Genomic DNA, 19,322 nt, shown 5'->3' on the forward strand with positions numbered 1-19,322 from the left:
TCAAATTCATAAAATACTCTCTAAGACCAAAGTCCATAGTTTAGTACCTAAGTTTTCTTCTATGCATTTTATTTTTTCAGGTCTTATACTGAGGTCTTTGTTGGATCATTTTTATAATAGCTGCTTTAAAGTCTTTGTTAGATAATTCCAACATCTGTGTCATCTAAGCACTGGCATCTGTTATTTGTCTTTTCCCATGCAAGTTGACGTTTGTCTGGTCCTTTATTTTGAATTGTATCCTGGACATTTTGATTATTATGTTATGAGCCTTTGGATCTTATTTAAATCTTATGAAGAATGTTGCTATTTTTGTCATAGCAGATGATGAACCTGATTAAATTCAGGCCTCAAATTCCAATCTGTCGTCTGTGGGATGTGGTTCCAGTGTCAGTTCAGTTTTCAGTTTGCAATATATTTGGGTCTGTCCATATATGCACTGTCTATTGGCTAGTCCAGAACCTGGGCAGTGGTCTATCTGTTAGTGTTTAGTCTGCTATTTAGGATCAGATCCACACATGTGCAGTTCAGGAGTGAGTCTTCCAATTCATAAACACCTTTATGTGGTCACTTTCTCAAATGATCACTTTCTCCATGATCTCTCTGATACTTTCCAATTCTCTGAGGTTCCCCTTTTCAGTTTTCTGGTCAGAAATCTGAGGCTTTGCTTACCTCCAGATTTCTGCTATGCACCTCTCACAACTGCACTCACTCACCCTTAAGTCTAAGCTGTGAGAAGATCAAAGGGAAAAAGTGGTAAACTCACCACCAATTTGATGGTACATCGAATTCTCTTCTTTCCCAATCTTCCTACTACTGTTTTCTTTCCAGAGTCCTCCAATAGCATCTCATAAATTCTCTTCAGCTTTTATAGTTGTATTTCATTAGGAGAGACAAGGTAGAGTAAGCTTACTTCATCATACCTAAAACACAATAAACTGTTTTAGAAGATATTCTTCATTATATTCCTAGATGTGCCTTTTATGAAGACCTCAAGGTCAGAAAAAATTAGTGATAAATGTATGCAGGTTTATATTTTATGGTTATTTCAATTATTTTATGGCTTATTACCTTATTTTCTATTTTCTTGCTCAAAGTTTGGAACTTTACATATTTTTTAAATTAATTAATTAATTACTTTTGTGGTGATTGGTTAATGAAGTCCAATAAGTTTCAGCTGTGCACTTTAACAATAAGGTATATGTGTGTGTGTGTGTGTGTGTGTGTGTGTATATATATATATATATATTTACACTGTGTGTTCACCCCCATAGTCGGATTTCTTTCTGTCACCACACATTTAACCCCCTTTACCCTGTCTACCTCCCGCCTCCCCCCACCACTACCACTGGTCTATAGTCCATGTCCATAAGTCTCTGTTTGTTTGTCCTGTTCATTTGTTGCTTTAGGTTTATATCCCACATATAAGTGATATCATGTGATTTTCAACCTTTTCTGTCTGGCTTATTTCGCTTATCATGATTATCTCAGGGTCCATCCATGTTGTCACAAATGGCAGTATTTCATCTCTTCTTATGGCTGAGTAATATTCCATCGTATATACGTACCACAGCTTCTTTAGCCAATCATCTATCATAGGACACTTTGGTTGCTTCCATGTCCTGGCTACCATGAACAATGCTGCTATGAACGTCGGTGTGCAAATATCTTTTCAGATATGAGTTTTCAAGTCTTTGGGGTAACTACCTAGTAGAGGGATTGCTGGATCATATGGTAGATCAATTCTTATTTTTTTTGAAGAACCTCCATACTGTTTTCCATAGAGGCTGTACCGATTTGCAGTCCCACCAGCAGTGTATGAGGGTTCCTTTTTCTCTGCTTCCTCTCTAACGTTTGTGATTACTTGTCCTATTGATTATAGCTATTCTAACAGGTGTCAGATGGTATCTCATTGTGGTTTTGATTTGCATTTCCCTAACAGCTAGGATGCAGGTTTATTTTATTAGACTGTTAATGCGTTTCTTTTACCATGGTTATTGAAAAGCTCAGAAAAAAATGATTTGGCTCACATAATTGAACTGCTGTGTCTGGCACACAGGTGGTACTCAGTAAGCATTAGTGATCCCTGTTCCTATCTGTCTATCCTGTTATCATCTAAGGGCTAAATTTTATGCTTAGTAGAAGAAACCTTTATCAGTTTGGTTTTTGGATATAATTTTTCTCATTCCCATGCTTTTTATTACTTAGTGGTTTGGGATTTTTGTTATTGGTTTATTTGTTTGTTTGTTTGCATTTCTTTGATAGTAATTCAGAAACTTATTTTCACCATATTGATTTTGTGAGCTGCCTCAAATTCTACTTGGAACTAGTCAAGGCATAAACGAACAAACAAATGAAAAAATGTCGTATTTGTGGAATGCTTCATATGTCCAAAGCTTCTTTTACACCTATTTCCATATTTTATCCTAAAAACATCGTATGTGGGTGAAGAAAGAAAGGAAGTAAGAGCCTTCTCTGCAGAAGAGATACTTGGTACCAAGCTGGTTTGAAGATCCTTTCCACACCCCTCCTGCTCAAGAAGAGATGAACTATTTCACTTTTTGTCCTCTATTGAATATTGTATTAAGGCTAAAAGCCATGTGGAAGCCACACTATGGAACTCCAGGTGTCCTTTGGGATCTCATGCCCAGAAACTCCACTCCCAGGACTTCCTTAACAAGCTCTCTTTTCTCAGACTGCCCCATAATTGGTTTATCTATACCTTGGGGTCCATGGACCCCTAGAGATGTTGGAGGCTTGATGTCACTTGAGAGGGCACAATGAAGTTTCAACTTCTTCCAATCTGACTTAGAATAGGGATGCATCTCCTGAACAGGTTCAGTCTATCAACACAGCAGGCTCTCCACTCTTACTGCTGTCCATGAAGCCAAGTGTCTCCTTCTGGGCTGGCACTGAGAGGTGAGGCACAGAAAATGACCTCAATTGACATATGGATGGTCATCGCAACTCTTTCTTGTTATCTTGTTATCTTGTTCATCTGCATCCTAGGGTTCCCCTTTTTAGTTCAGAAAGAGGGGAAGAATGAGCCTTGATTATGGTAAGGCCAGGATGAACCCAATAAACCTCCCTTCTTCTCTCACACCTTCCCTTAGTCATGCTCAGGGAGCAAAGATTGTAGCCATCTTCCTCTGAGGGAAGTCCACTAAGAGTAACTTAATTGCTTCTGGCAGTCCTGGGGAAGTCACCGCAATGAGCAGGAGAGTACGAAAAAGAGAGCTACTCGGGAAGTGATTGAAGGGCCCCTCCCCCCAGTTCCTGATGAGCTTTAGCAGCCATAGCCAGGCCCTGCTCACATTCCTTGGGCTCAGCTTGAACTTTGGCTGTGCCCTTTGCCATGGTATTGGCATGTCTGAATATGGTCAAGGTCAAAAGATCAGTTCTGGGAGCAGGGGGGATTCTGAGAAAGTCTGGGCCTGTCGTGCAGATGTTCCCCAGAGCAATCCCCATGAACTCCCACCTCAGTTCTAAAGGGAGGCTGTGCAGTGTTACAAAGATGGCCTCATTTCTTCACTCCTCCCTATGTCCATACCTTTTACAATTTGACTTTGTAGCTCCTCCAGTCAAGAGGTGGAGTTTACTTCCTACCTCCTTGATTCTGGGCTCATCCTCTAACTTTCTTTGACCAATAGACTCTAGTATAAGTGATGTTTTCCAGTTCTGAGCCCAAGCCTTAAGAGGCTTTATACACTTCTGTTCTTTCTCTTATGACCTTCAGCCTCATCCATGTGAACAAGCCTGAGCTAGCTTGCTGAAGGATAAAAGACCATGTGAACCAGAATTTGTCAGTCCAGTCATCTCAATCAACCCCAGATGTGAAAGAACCCAGTCAAGATCAGCAAAGTGGATTCAAAGTTGACCATAGTCACAAAAGCAAGCCCTGGCAAGACCAGAAGAATCACTCATTTAATTCCAGCTAAATTGTCAACCTATAGGATCGTAACCAAAAGAAATTCTTTTAGGCCACTGAATTTCGGGGGTACTAGTTTATTACATAGTACTAGCTGACCAATGCAAAGGCTGAACACTAAGAGAGCCATTTCTTTACCATTTATTGAGATATTGGGAGCACTAGGTTTCATGGAACCAGTCAGCCAACAGGCAGAGACAGGAAAGGATGGGTCTGGCTGTCAGCAGCGGTACAAGGTTGTTTCAATACTCAATAGTAACAGGAGCAGCCAGAGCAGGAAGAAAGTGGAAGAAACAGGAGCTTATGGCATCATCTAGAGAGACGCTCTTAAAACTATCTCCAGGGACTACCAGAAATATTGGGAGAAACATAAAGGGGGCTGGAGGGCTTACAGGCTAGATGTGGCTGGAGCCAGAGAGACCACATAATATGAATATCGCGTATGAGGATATGCTTTCTAAAAGTCTTTTTTACCTCAAATAAGAAATTTTAACTTTCCAAAGGACATTAGAAGTAGGAAGTTTTCATAAGCTTATTATACATAAATTCTTTCAAATAGTGTGTGTGTGTAGCGGTGGGGGAACCACTGTATCATGGTTACTTTATTCTTCCTCAAAGGATTCTGTATTTTTATCTATATTGCCAATTCTTTGGCAATAGTTAGGAATAAAAAGTGAGGAATGAGTGCAAAGACTGGCAGCATTTGTCACATATTCTTTGCAAACACAAATAAAATAAAGCGTTCAACAACAAGCATGAGACTTGCACATCCCTGCTTTCCTTGCAGTCAGGAGAGGCCATGTGACAAGGTCTGGTCAGCGGGTGGAGAACGGCAACGATCCTGTCATTTCTGAGCTGACACGTTTGATTATTGATCTAAGACCCTCCACCGCTCTCACCTGCCACACTGACTGAGGAGACCATTTGGCCTAGATGGCGAAGTTGCAGAATGGTTACATCTCTGTCTGAAGGATCACTGGGTCACGACGCGGAGGACGGCTGCCTCAGAAGCTGCTCAGACCTGCAGTGGATATTGCATGAATGCGAAGTCAACTTTGGTTGTGTCGAGCCACTGAAGTCTTAGCATTGCTTATTCTAAAAGCATCCCCTGACCTGGTCTGACTAATAGTATTATAAAGCTAAAATTTTTTAAATCCAATTAAAAAGAAAAAATCCGATTTAAAAATCCGATTTTTGTAAGTAAATTACAAAAAATTAGAAAAAAATTGTTGCACTGTTATCAAATGCAGATTATACATGGTTTAATTTTTGGCAAGCAAAGTCTAGTGTTCAGAGGAGCATCCAAGAACTTTATGAGTATGAACATGATAATGGGAATTTTAGCCATTTGGCAGAAGTCCGAGCAAAATTTGATAATATTATGGCAGAAGGTTTATGCATAAAGTAAATATTGACAAAAAATAATATTGCACCTATTTAGGGAGTGAAATACAAAACTAAATAATTAAAATTGTAGCAGATGCAATGAATAAAATCAGTCTGAATAAGGTAAGAAGAGCTAAATATTACTCATTATTTTGGCTACAAAACTCGATGTTGTATTTCAGACACAATCTCTGAAGAATATAATTGAATCGATTTTGTTAGACTTGTAGATTCCCAAAATGCAAATATTTCTTCTATATGTAAACACGTTTGGGGATTTTTTTTCCAGTAAACGTCACAACTGAAGAAGGATTATGAACAGTGTTAGTAGACCACTTACAAAAACAATCAAGAATAAAATAATGCGAAGGGCTGCAAATACCACAGGACTGCAAACATTCATGAAAACACAACAGATTGAAACAGATGATTCTAAGAAATAATTCTAGGGCATTTTTTTAGTTACTTGACTGTGGATATTTTAATCTTGGTAGTGAACGATGCAGTAAAAATCTCTCTGACACCACTGAATTTTTTATAATTTTTTGTAATTTCCAGGATCTATACAACTACTCTCCAGCTTCAGTGAAACATTGTGTATTAAAAACACATTTACCACACATAAATTTGAAACAATTTGAAACATTATCAAATAGATGATGAGAAAGTTGAGTTTATGCCATTATGGCACTAAAAACTCAGAGACTCTAAGCTTTTCTTTTTAAGAAAATGTCGGTCTATTAATAAAGATATAGATTGCAAAATTCAAGCCAAAGGTAAGCTTTCAAAAGCACCCCTTATTAAATTTATTTGCTCAGAATTAATTTGGCAAGATGGTTTAAGTAAAATTAGTGCTATATCCAAAATAATCTAGGAGCTGAAATTCAACATATTGCCTTAAGAACCATCCAAAAAGGCTGCAGACCTGTGGGATGCCCATTGTGGTGACTGGGAGATGGGGTAAAAAGGTGCGAGTTTCCTCCTGCCAGAGTCAAGAAAAGGCTATTGGAGTCTGGACTCCGAGAGAGAGGGTATGGGGTAGGGGTGAGCCTGCCTTGCAGCATGGTAGGCAGGAAACCAAACAGGAGGAGACCCTGTTGAAGGGTCTCTGCCACTGCCATCTCTGAATTTTCATGTCTGCCTGCCAACGGTCAGTGATCTTTTCTGTACAGATTTTCTGTCAACCCAGGCCTTTCGTAAAACTTCATCAAACTCTACTTTGCTCCATACTCAGAGCAGAAAGGACAGCATACTCACACCAGCCTGGGAAGCAGTGACCAGGCAGCAGGAGAGAATGAGGGATGCAGTTAAGATGTGGCCAGAATGGCTGGCAGAGGTGACAAGCCGCCGCAGTTCGGAGAGTAGAACTTCCCCCTAGCGTGCAGTTCTGATGACGAGACAACTTTGCACACTGCTCTACTGATGAGGAGACAACTTTGCACACTGCCCTACTAAGTGACCGGACTTGTTTGACTCAGCCATTTCAGTCCCATATCATAGATGCTGTTTTGAGTAATTACTATGTGCCAGGCTCTATTCTAAATTTTCTGATATGTTAATGAATTTAATCCTCATGGTTTCCTTATCAGTGTGCCTATTTTACAGAGCAGGCAACTGAGGCCCGGAAAAGATATATTACTCACCCAAGGTCAAGTTAAATGGCTGTCAGAACCTTAACTCCTGCAGTCTGCCTCCAGAGTCCACACTCTCAGTCAGAATATGACAGAACGTGAGTGTTATCCTGATACCCAAAGGGCTCACCATAGTGTTCTGAGTTTTACTCCTAAAAGAAAAAAAAAAAAAAAAACAACAAAAACATACACACAACTTTTCCCTCAAGAGGTAAATCCAAAACCTGCTGCCAGGTTGGGACTAACTTGAAACTGCTTTAGACCATCAGGGTCACACCGTCTTTCCCACGAGAGCTGCTTCTGCTCATCTGTCTCCCAGGCAGACTATGGGATTCCCTACCTCCTGGGATGGGCTAAGAGCCTGGCAGTGCCCCACAGCTGGCAGAGGGAAAAGGGCACTGTATACTTCGGGTAATCTTTGGGGTATAAACCTGGGAAGCTGGCCAGGACTTGTGACCACAATGGTCGGGGCAGATGGGGAATCTGTCTTTCCAGAGCCCACAGGCCTGCAACGGCTGCATGGGAAGGAAAGAGTTACCCTCCCGTCCCAGCCAAGGCTCCAGCCACAACTTAGGCCTGACTTGCTACAGTCAAGGAACACCAAATTTCAGGTGACTAATTTGTAACAGTTTGCCCAGAGCTTTCCTGATTTTAACACTGAAAGTCTCATGTTCTGGGAAACCCCCGAGTCCCCAGCAAACCCAGATGTTGACACTCTGATCAAAGCAGAGATCAAGGAAAACTCTTTTCACCATGGCCTCAGCCTTGGAAGACCACACCCCACATTTCTTCTGATCTGTGGAAGCCAGGAGATTCTCAAACTGACAACATCAGGCTACACACCGGTCCTCACAGCTCTCTGTACAAAGAGACGTGACTGCTCCTAGAAGCACAGAGAAAAAAGGCATTGAGGACACAGGCCCCAAATTCTACCCACATGTTCCAAGCTCCCCAGAGGCTGCAAAAATTGGACCCTGGGAGATGGAGATGCTTGGCAACTGGAGTCACTCCCAGCCGCAGGCAAATTGTCCAGGCTTTAACATTTTTGCATGAGATGGCAATATTCCTCCTTCATCCCTGATCCACATGGTCCAGGGCCAGAGATGTGGAGAGCTGGCCAAAATGCTCTTCTCTGAGATAAAAAGACCATAGAGTTAAATCAGTGACTTAATGGACAGGTGACAAAACATTTGCCATGATTTGTCCGAGACTAATGAGAAGCTGTGAACACCTCCAAGTTCCTCTCTGTCCTTAGTGATTCTCCAGAGAGGTCTTGGTTCTCACCACGGCTACAGATATTCATTGTATATGATCCAGACTCCATCTAATGATATAAGTAAATAAACTCTGGACAGCCAGAGAAAACAAATCACCAGTCCATCAAAATCTTTGGGATAAATTAGTTCAGCAGACTGGACTAGAGACATGCTCCGTGACTCACCCTCACCTAGAGTAAATAAGGGAAGATTAAGCACAACTTGATTGAATCACGCTGAAGCTTGGCATAGCTCAACAAACAGATCAGCCTGAAATCTCACATTAGGAACACATAATCTCATAAAATTTATGACTGTTATTGCTCACCACATATGTTTCTGGGTTACTGTGTGCTGGGCTCTGAACATGCTACATCACTGGGGTCTTGAGAGCCTGTCTGCTGATGCACAACGTATTTCAAGAATGAAGATGGCTCTTGGTGACACTCTTTGGCAGGGCCTGGCTGCTGCAGGAAAGGGGGTTGGGGGCAAGTGACCCAAGCAGTCCCCTTTGCAAACTCTGGTTGAGATGCTGGTGGGGAGACTGGCTGGTAAATCTTTCCTTTGTCAAGGCCTCAGTTTCCTCACCTGTAGAAGCAAATATTTTCGACTTCTGTTCTCTTGGCCTATGAAAGAAGATCAAGGGGACAACTAATTTAAAGAGAAATTCAAACCCAAATGCAGGAGATGTGACTGTGGCTTTCTGAAGGCAGGGATGGCTACAGCAGGCTATGAAATGCTAGACCTGAAAATCTGGGAGGAAAAGATAGATGGGCAACTGCTTTGATAGGTATCTGCTGCCCAAACCTAAAATAGTCAGGAAATGGTTTCTAAAGCTGTATCAATGCTCAAACTTCCACTGCCAATTGACTGAGACCCTCTTTCCGTCTGAGCCCAAACGCAACCTCAAGATTCTTCTCAACACGAAAGCCAATGCTCACCCATCACATCTGCAGGTGAGAGAGAGATGCTTTCCAATCCGAAAGGCCCTGAGGCAACCACAGGTCCAGGATCAGAGATGCCAGGCCTGACTACACAGATTCAGAACATAAAGTCAGTGAGAACAAAGCATGAGGAAGGGCAGGAGGTCCCTGCAATGAAGAGATGGTCACTGAAGCTGAAGCGGCCGAGCCCCATGAACACTCGACCCACCTACTGGAGCCCAAGTGGGGCAGGAGATTCTGAGACTCCAAAGCTGTACCCCTAGGTGTCCCCGCCAGGGAACTCACATGTCGAAAAGCGGATGCCTACTGTGCTGAGGTCTTGCTCAACTCCTTCCTTCCCTCACCCTGCCCAAGCTCTGTCCTGCAAGTTTCATCTCAGCAATCTCTCTCATGCTCATCCATGCTCTCCCTGCCACAGTCAAGGCCTGGCCCTTCTGACCCTCAGGCCCTTGTCCAGGCTTTTCCCGTTCAATTTCCAGCACTGTTAGCTCCAGAAAGAGTTTTGAAGGAGAGTAACATTTTTCCTTCTGACTTATTCATTTTCATTATGATTTTCACAGCCAGTTTCAATAAATCTGCTATACCAAAAGCCCCTATTCATCATCTATGTTCTAAATAATCTTAGAAGTAGAATTTGAAGTCTACTTCTGTTAATATTTTGCCTCTAAAAGAAAATAATTTTTTTTCCTGATTGTTACTCAGATATCAGCTGGGGGGGGGGCGGTCACCATGCCCCTCAACATCTGTGAGCTGTCTTGTGGCAGATTATATTTTCCAAAATGGCCATAACAGTATTTTCAATCCCACATGTTGATTCCAGAACTTTGAGACTCCTCCGTCAAGAGATGGAGACTGTGTCGTCTCTCCTCGTAGCTGGGTGGGCCTTTTGGCTGCTTTGACTAATAGAATAAAGTGGAGGTGACTCTGTGTGACTTCCAAAGCTGGGTCAGAAGGGCGATACGCTTCCACCTGGCTCTCTCATCTCTCAGGACACCACCTTTGGAGCCATGAGCAGCCATAGAAGTCTAGCCCCTCTGTAGAAGCCTGACTGGAGCCATCAGGTGGAGAGACCATGCAACTAGCTGCAGCTGTTCCAGCCGCTGCTGTCCGAGCCTCTCCAGCCTGGGCACCAGACTCATGAGTGGAGGAGCCTTTGCCATGACACCAGGTGTGATGTCCTCTGAGTACAGCTGCAGGAAAAACCCCAAGTGAAGCCACCCAGTTGAGTCCAGTCAGCCCACAGAACTGTGGGAGATAATAAATGCTTATTATTGTGTTATGCCACTATGTTTGGGTTTATAAGTTACGCAGCACTCAATAACCAGGAGAATTTGGCTCGAACTTGAGCAAGTCTGTGCTCCGTGGAGCTCCAGAGGCTTCCCAAGATTTTTGCAGATTGTTGGAGGAACGTACTGGATTGTTCACTGTGGGTTGTGTCCTCATGCTGCCTCTGTCCTAACTCACCTTACCTCTTACACGAAGTCTGTCCCCAGTTTCAGTTCCCCAAACAAAAATCATTCACACCAAACACTTAGGTGAGTAGTAGACTTCCTGACCACATGGGCTTCTGTCAACTTGCTACCTCTTTCCCATACCTCTTCCCACACTTACCTTGCCTCTCAGGTTGCCCTAGGAATCTAAATTCTTCTGCTATGAAGAGTAACTCAGCAAGCCCCAAGCTTCTAATCCAAAACTTCCACACTCAAGAGCATAAAGATTCAGCCTTTACTGGAACCTGCTGAGGTTACAAATGGGCAATATTCATTATTTGCACATGCACTGTAAAAAAAATTAAGAACACACAGATTAACAAAGGAAAATAAAAGTTGTCCCAAATCTTATTTCCCAAAGATAATTACTATCAATGTTTTTGATAAGCATTTTATTGGTATACTACAATTTTATACAAATGAGATCACACTATCTTTGCCATTCTACATTTTCCCTAGGTATCATTAGTGTTAATAATAGCTTTAACATTTATTTAGCACCTGGTATGTACTCAGCAGTTGCATGAATATATCATCATCTAACCCTTTTCACAATCCTGAGGTATAAGCTCATTACCATCATCTTTTTCCTAAGGATCTTAGTGAGAGGCAAATCTGGGATTGCAACCCAGGCCCACCTAACCCCAGGCCCTGTGCTCTTTTCAGAACCATAGGCTCCTATCTGAATTCTTTCTCCAAACCTGCATACCATTGTAGAGGTATTAACTGTCTCTACATATTTAGAGCCAGATCTAGTGTTCTTACACACTCCTTTTTTTTCTTTCAGAGATCCAAAGCATTTAGAGTTCCCTGGGGTCTGCGGTTGGCTCATTTGCCTGATGGGGCTGAGTCTCTGAGAGGAGGGAAGGTCTGGGCCTTGCAGGAGTAGGGCAGGGCAGAACCAGTAGGAGTTCCCTCTGCCTCCACGTCTGCTGGATCAAGAGGGCCCTGCTGTTCTAAGAGTCTGGGAGTGGACTCCAGTGAGTTCAGCTTGTGTCATCTGCCTCCTCCCACCTGAAGAATGCTTGTCTTGAGTCGTGAGGGCTGCATCTGTGCAGGGCCAGCTGGGTGAGGAGGACATGCCTTGAGGGCAGTCTGTTCTTGTTCCTTCAGCCCTAGAAGCAGCATGTTCCCTGTCTACCTTCCCTGATGAGCACATTTTCCAAGCAGAGCTTCAGGAGACCAGCATCTGATCTATCAGGAACACCTTTCCAGAGGGACCCAGGGTAAGGGCCAAGGTAGGAGACCTCACACTGAGTTACTGAAGCCTCAGAAGAGGAGGGACAGCCTCAAGAGAGGGCCTGACCTTTCCTTTGACAGCTTTCATGAGCTAATTGTGAAGGAGAATTCTAAACTGAGTTATCAGTCTATCTTCCAGCTGTTTCTGCAGCTGCTGACTCTTGAGGGAGGCCAAGGGCAGCTGAACACTCTCCCAGCCCCACTCTTACGGTCACGGCCCTCTACTTGAAGGTGCGCCCTGCCTTGGTGGAGGCCCTCTTTACTGCCAAGACTATCAGGCACTCACAGTCATGGGAGGAGTTAAGAAGTCAGGCTTGGAATCTGTAAGCCTCATGTTTGAATCCTAGCTGCCTATTTGTTAACTGGTCACCCTGGACAATTTGCCTAACTTTTAGGATTCTGGGGTCCCCCAACACCTTAGTTTGGTTTCCCCTGCAGAAGTAGACCTTGAGAGAGTGATTCTACTGCAAGCAGTTTAATTGGCAGGCAATCCCAAGAGGCACCAGTAGACGAGTGGGCAAGGAAGGACAGTACACCCACAAAGATGCATTATCAGGCAAGTAGACAAAATTGAAGCTTAATCCCACTGGGGACTCTGGGAGACAGTGCAGAACAAGTGTTCTAAAATTATCCACTTGCCTCCCCCACCCTCAGGGGCAAAGGAGCTGGGGGTATTGATCCACCAAATCTCGTCAGTCATTGACTAGTTGAGGGCTGCCCCTAGGGAAGGGTCAGGGGTTATGTATCACTCTGGCTGCTCCATGCGCAAGCAGAGCTGACTCCTACTCCCAGAGAAGCCCTTCGGCAGGCAGTCACAGAGTAGGTCAAGGAGATGCAAGAAGTTTGCTAGCAATGTTCCTTCCTCTTGCCTTCTTTTTCCTGAACCGGAGCCTGCAAACAGCTGCTTCTAGGCTATTCGTTAAAATGGCCCCTGTTGACTATTCTGTTACTTCCAGGAGAATGTGAGACTGCCATTCTTCACTAAAACCAGATGGGGTGGGGGCCATTGATGGTTTCCTGAGGAGACTGCCAATGGGTAAATAAGTCAGAGCCTATCTAGTTATCCTGCCACAAATGAAAACATCTCTCGCATAGCTTAAGTTCAGAATTAAGCATGAAACACCCCTTCTGTAAAAGAAGGGGGTTGGAAGATGACAGCAAAGGTTGGTTTCAACCCTGGAGTCCAGAGTGGAAAAGGAAGCCACAATGGTAACATCTTGTGAGTCCCAGCTGCCCCTGTACTCCAGGGGTGGGGGTGGGGAGGGCCAAACAAAGACTGTCTTAGGCTCTTGTTATATCTTTCACCAAACTTCTGGGCAAAAAGACCATTGGACAGAAAGGGAGTGAGGATACCCAGCAAAGGCTTCAGGACTTGCGGAGTCCAAAAGCTGTGTATAAGTCAGGAGGCAAGTTTAAGAACAGATTGGCAATGACAGCCAAGGACTTGGAGGGCTGTATAGTTTAGATCTGAAGAGTGGGCTGCCATGAATATACGTGCGGTGTGTGTGTGGGGTGGGGTATTGGTGGAACTGATTTTAGAGACCAAGAGAGTAGCAGATGGAGAAGAGGTATCTCTCTCTTAACCTGTTATAGTTTTGAAATTCAGAGAGGAGGGATTCTGCTAGTGCACACTTATGTGTCTGTGCATGTTGACATGTGTGTATGCATATTGTGCATGGGTATGTGGTATGACTGCTGGATCCTTAGCCTCCAGGCTTTATGCTCTCACACTCCAGCCCTGGTGGGCTTCAGGACCTCCAAATAGTACCTGCATTGCTTGGAGATGGAAGGAGAAAGGGAACAGCTAAACATATACCTGTGTCGGGTGCCATACTGGCACCTGCCCATACATAACGCTCACAGTGAGCCTGCAAGGTAAAGATAATCAAACCTACTTGACAGACTTTGAAGACAGGGATTGATGAGACCAGAACTCAGGACTGGCAGAGCCACTTAACCCGAACTTTATTCCTTCTTCTATAGCTTATATCTGCATGGTCATGGGCAAGTTGCCTCGCCTTTCATGACCTCATTCTACCACCTGGAAAAGAGGGGCAGTTTGTAGTTAGGGGCACATTTGATAACTTTTCGTCTACTTAGTACTCCATGTTACAGTGAGGATGAAATTAAATAACATTTGTGATTTTAAAAAATTGTCAAGTGCCATGACAATTAAAGGATTATAATTATTTTCCACAACAATAATAATAAGCTAAATCTGATTCTGGCATGAAAATGCAAATAGCTGAAATTCAATGATGTAGAACAAATCAATTTGGGGAAAATTATACTCCATCTGCATTTCACAAAGCTAGTGGAAACGCACATTGCCACAGCCATGAGAAGGACCAGAAGAAGAGAAAGGTTCATTAATTCAGTAAGTCTGTCCAATTCCTGTTGACTCAAAGGCATAACAATTTATTCATGAATAACTCTGCTGGGCTTAGGGAAAGATTCAATGATTAAAATATATTCTTAAAGCCTTTAAGAGACCTGAAGCAATCATTTGTATTCTAAATAGGTCTCGCTGTCACAACTTTCTGAAAATGTTAGATTATAAAAAAAATCCAAAGCCAGAAGCTGGCTGGTAACGCTCCTGCTGCTTTTATAAGGTTGACCGTGGGTTCCCATTCTGCCGAGACAATAAGCTAGGTTAATAAGCACACATAACTAGACTTTAGAGATCTAATCAAATGAAATATTTAATCGAGGTAATATGATACTGCTTTGGCAATTTTTCTGGATAAACCAACCGCATCTCTCACCATATGACCCAATTTTGAGTTTAGAAGAAAATGTCTCCTCTTGCTCTGTGGTATTTTCTTGTTTCTGTAAGGCCGATGCCTTTTTTAAGCCTCATAAACATAAATGATCTAGAGTTCCTTTACCTACCCCTATTTTCTCATCAGGACCTCATCCCTAAATTGTCTCCTAAGACCCATGCTCCCATCCACTCAGCTGAAGCTTTCTGGGAATTCACTGCTGATGGTGCCTCTTGGAGACTATTCGGGGTAAGATTGAAGAACCATCTCTTGGGGCAACTAAAGTTTCCAGCCCATGAGATGCAAGAGCAGTCTGGGGTTCCACAGAATGAGGAGGATGGCATTTCTCACCTGTTGTGCATGAGCCCCAAAGCTTGTATCCCCATGAAAGTAGCCCCCTTGCCTTTTTTTCTAAGCCCTCCATCTGAATGGGGAGCTCATGAGAAACCGACCCTCTGCCAATCCCTCCATCTTTCATTTTCCCCCTCTCTTCCTTCCTCGGGCAACTCTGCCACCAACTCTGCCCCAGCCTTTCAGCTAACAAAGGTCCTGTTCATGCCACTCCATGTATACAGGTACACAGAGTTTGACAGATGGACGATCAGTTCGACAAACAGCAACCCTCCAAGTCCCATTTTGGACTCAGCTACACTACTCTGCAATGTGAATTTTCTAATTCCAGATTTTTTTTTGTAATTCGTGTGTCAAACCATGTGTTTCCATTTTGAAAAATATGGTCAACATGGCTCTGAGGCCTTGTACTGGCCTTAATTCCCTCTGACTCACAGCTGACTTCAAGTTCCGGATAATCTCCCACACCTTCCCTGCCAGACGCCTTTTAGACCAGGCTGGAAGTTGGAGGAGAAGGCTGTGTCTCTCAAACACCCTCAGTGGACCCTCCTTGCCCTGAGAATGCCACACATCCAGGAGGAAAAACCTACCCAAGTCCAAGGTTCGACAATCAGATTTTGTTTAGGATATGAGGCCATTGAATCAGTCTCGTTTATTTTCTCTTCACTTGTGTTTCTTAAGTCTTTCTACATTATTTCTAATTTGGGCTCTTTAAAAGGGGGAAAAATTAAAAACCACTGATTTAGAGATAACAGAATATGTAAGTGATTATTGCATTCAAACCTAATGATCTAAAATGGGTTTGGAAGATCTTAGAAAGTGATCTCTGACTCAAATTCTGTATAAGTTAAGGTTGTGAGTCCACAACCAAGGAGCAACCGAAATGCTGCTGGACAATCTGCTTCCCTCCCTTGTAACAACACATCTAGAGACATGCGAGTGCTGTCCTCTCACCTCCATCTCCTGGAAGTAAGGGGATGGGAAACGAGAAGTGCCTTCGGACTGGGGATCTTCAGGCACCCTAACATGTGGGTCTTATCTGCAGTGTGGACCAATAGCCCTTTACTTGTCTGTCTTCCTCAAAGCTGTATTTTCATGAGCACATGAACCTGAATGAATATTTGTTGAATAAATGAATAAATAAAGAAGAGAACTGAGGTGGAACATAATTTTTGGAGAATTAGGTATGTATATATGAATGGGCAGATATATGGATAATAAATAAATGAACAATCATTGTCACATATTGAGAGATATGGCTGATAGGAACACCTACACAATTTCTCTCTCTCTCCTCACAATTTCTAATTTAATCAATGGTATTACTTGTGTCTCTGTATGACCTTACTGTACTCTTTTCCACTATCCCTCTTACATCTTACCTTACTTCCAATAAGTGCCTCCTCCACATACACACACATACATATATTAAAACAAAACCATTCACAAATAGTACAGATTCTAGAAGGAAGAAACAAGGTGGGGAGCAAATTCTAAGTGCTTCTTTTCACTTAATAGTTTACCTTCAGATCAATAGGAGCTTTAGTATATCTCAAGGTCGTAAGACTGGGATCATAATTTCTGGCTGCATAGTCTTTGATGTGACATTTCATTATTACAATGAATTACATACTAACAAAATATTCATCATCATCCCCAAAAAAAGTTTGGCCAATTGGTTTTAACACATAGATGAAGCTTATTTTCAAACAGCCATATCTATTTTTATGTCTTTTAAGTGTAACCCACATAAATCTAAGTGTCATCAAGGCCCTTTCAGCTCTTTCACAGTCAAAAGAAATAAGCATTCAGCTCTTAAATCCTTGAAGAATAAAGAAATTTGGGGATGGATTTTCTGGATGAGATGGCACAAGGATTTTGCATTGTTCTAACTGCTCTTCCCAAGAGAAGCCACCAATCTAAGCTCCGCAGTCTTTGAATGCAAAGCAGTAAAATCCTTCATTTTGTTACTTTTCCAGAACCACCAAATCAGTGGCATAATTTCTTTTCAGAAGTACACAATCACAGTCAGAATATTATATTGAGTCCACTCCCCACACTCAAAGCATCCCCTCATTCAACTCAGGTCCTCCGTTCATTTCCTTCTCCTGTGCAGTTTGGAGACACAGGGATCTAAGACGACGGGCATGCCTCCTCTTCCGTGGGCCCCACTCCTACTTACTGCATCATTAACATCTGAGCCCACCCACTCAGACGCTATGCCCGTTGGTGGTCTCCAAAGACCACATTTCCTCACAGTTACAAACTCAAATGTTTCTTGCTGCAAATAAAACACATATGTCACTTATTCCAATGTTTTCAGGGCAGCCTGAGGGTGACACTGTCTCATTCATGGTGGGGCCTGAGAGGTGCCTTTTGTGTAACCAACTTACCCCTCTAGGAGCAAATTCAGTGGTACTGTCTTCAACCTAAGTTCTAGACTGGATCTGGGTGTCTCCTAAATGGGATTAAGGAAGCTTTTCTCCCATCCATCTTGCTTCTTAGATTGAGCTGGCCTCCCAAACCACCATGGCTTCCCTCATTTAAATTCCATTATTCTATCCAGTAGGTACCATCTTACTTATTTTTGGTCCTTGGGCTCGATTATCCAGACCAAAAGAGGAAATTCAAGAAGTCCCTCCAAGTTTAAAATCAGATCTCAAATTGTTCAGCAACTCTTTGCTAAAAGTTGCTGGTCTTTTTCCCACAAGGATTGATCCAAATGCTTCTCATTATCCAAGCCAGCTCTATGGCTCCCTTGGGGGTGCCTTGCTATAGCAGCTCCTCCTGCTGCAGCACAAGAAAGCATTTGTGCTGGTGGTAGTTTCCTAATTATGAACTCAGTATATAAATCCTAGCTTCCCTCCACTTTTCTCCCTACTCCTGTCAGGGCATTGAGGAGGTCAGCCACTAATGCAGACACTTGGTGGCCTGAGAGCTGCAAATAATCTCTGTTGTTCAGTACTTCATCTAAAAATGCCTTTTCTGCCTTCACTGTTTGCTATTCCCAAAACTTTCCAACTACTAAAACAACTCAAAGTCCTTTTCTCTGGTTCTTTCCATGGAACTTCCTGTGAATTTCTTATGTTTCTAGTAGCAATCAACTTGTATAAACAGTTCAATGCTGACTTGATTGCAAGCCTCACAGTAGCAGTCATGCTCCAGGAAAGCTGGTCCCAGCTAGAGCAGGGCAACACTTTGAACCAGTCCAAGTGTGCTTGTCATTGACTTCCTAACTCCTTACATGTCTTAAAATAGAGTTGGGTATCTATGAGGATTGGATTAAATGCTAATGTCCAATATGCAATCTCAAGAGAGAGTACTTGCAGGCATCTTCCATTTAACCAATTCACAGGGCCCTGCGTTCATTTAATTCCCTGTGTGGTACAACCTATTCCTCTTCAAAATTGTAATTTTAACGTCAGAGTAGGTTCCACCATTTCTCTCAGGCTTTCCCATACTATAGTGCTTATACCCGATTCACCTACACTTATTTATAAATACAGCAGGTTGGCAATCCCAGAAGGTGTATCTGTGACTCAGATCTATGATTATTATTTTATTCTAAGAAGCAGAACACTGTGCCTTAGGCGAAATTTTACTCAGGCCTCCAAAACATAACTTGCACAAAGTTGGGTCAGCTTATGCCTCTGTCTATATGGGGTTACATTCTAAAAGTGTGCTCAAATCTAACTGAAAGAATGGAGATGTTTTGTGACTTTCTAGGTCTTCACCAACCTGATTCCTCTTCCTCCTGGCCACACAGCTGGATAACTTTTCCCAGGCTCCCTTGCAATAAGAGTGGCCATGTGACTGGATTCTGACCGATGAAATACCAGTGGATATGATGTGCATCATGTCTAGGCCTAGGCTATGAAAGCATCCCACATCCATCTTCATCCTCTTCCACTCTCCTAGCTGAATGTAGATGAGCTCTGCAACATTGAAAGGATGTGTTAATGATGGAAAGGAGCCCAGTTCCCTGAATCACCATTTGTAGAACTGTCTTCCAATTCAGAACAAATATTCTGGACCTTATGTGAATAATAAGTAAACTTCTATCATGTTTGAGCCGTATACATTTATTTATTATACCAGTTGGTATTACCTTAACTGATATAGCTCAGCAAAGGTTTTCTTGGTGGGGCAGTATATCACACATAAAATCTTAAAATTCTTCCTCAGACATCTCACCTCCTTCCTCCCAACCACTCAGTCAATTTTTTTCCTTTCATGGATCTATTTACACTCGTAATTCTTGAGAAATAAATCTACCTCCTATTCTAACCACTTTCATTTGGAGGGTATGCTTTTAACCTTATCCTGGAAGTTTGGTAA

General features: G+C 42.7%; 1 long non-coding RNA gene across 6 annotated transcripts in view; it reads right to left on the reverse strand.

The window, feature by feature from the left end:
- The window catches only part of LOC107517289, a 44,403-nt gene extending 26,179 nt beyond the window's left edge, over positions 1–18,224 (reverse strand). For 2 of the 6 annotated variants that reach the window (XR_001598484.2, XR_001598483.2), the window contains exons 1-3: positions 6,955–18,224; positions 4,825–4,946; positions 764–920 (exon numbers count right to left, since the gene is read on the reverse strand). This is a non-coding gene — a long non-coding RNA (uncharacterized LOC107517289). Of the gene's footprint in view, positions 1–69; positions 921–4,824; positions 4,947–6,954 lie in introns of those variants that run through there. The other 4 variants (XR_001598485.2, XR_001598486.2, XR_001598482.2 and 1 more) reach the window with 4 other exon arrangements.
- Positions 18,225–19,322: the final 1,098 nt, after the last annotated feature.

This window comes from Rousettus aegyptiacus, unplaced genomic scaffold (assembly GCF_014176215.1).
Source record: "Rousettus aegyptiacus isolate mRouAeg1 unplaced genomic scaffold, mRouAeg1.p scaffold_m13_p_15, whole genome shotgun sequence".
Classification (NCBI taxonomy): domain Eukaryota; kingdom Metazoa; phylum Chordata; class Mammalia; order Chiroptera; family Pteropodidae; genus Rousettus; species Rousettus aegyptiacus.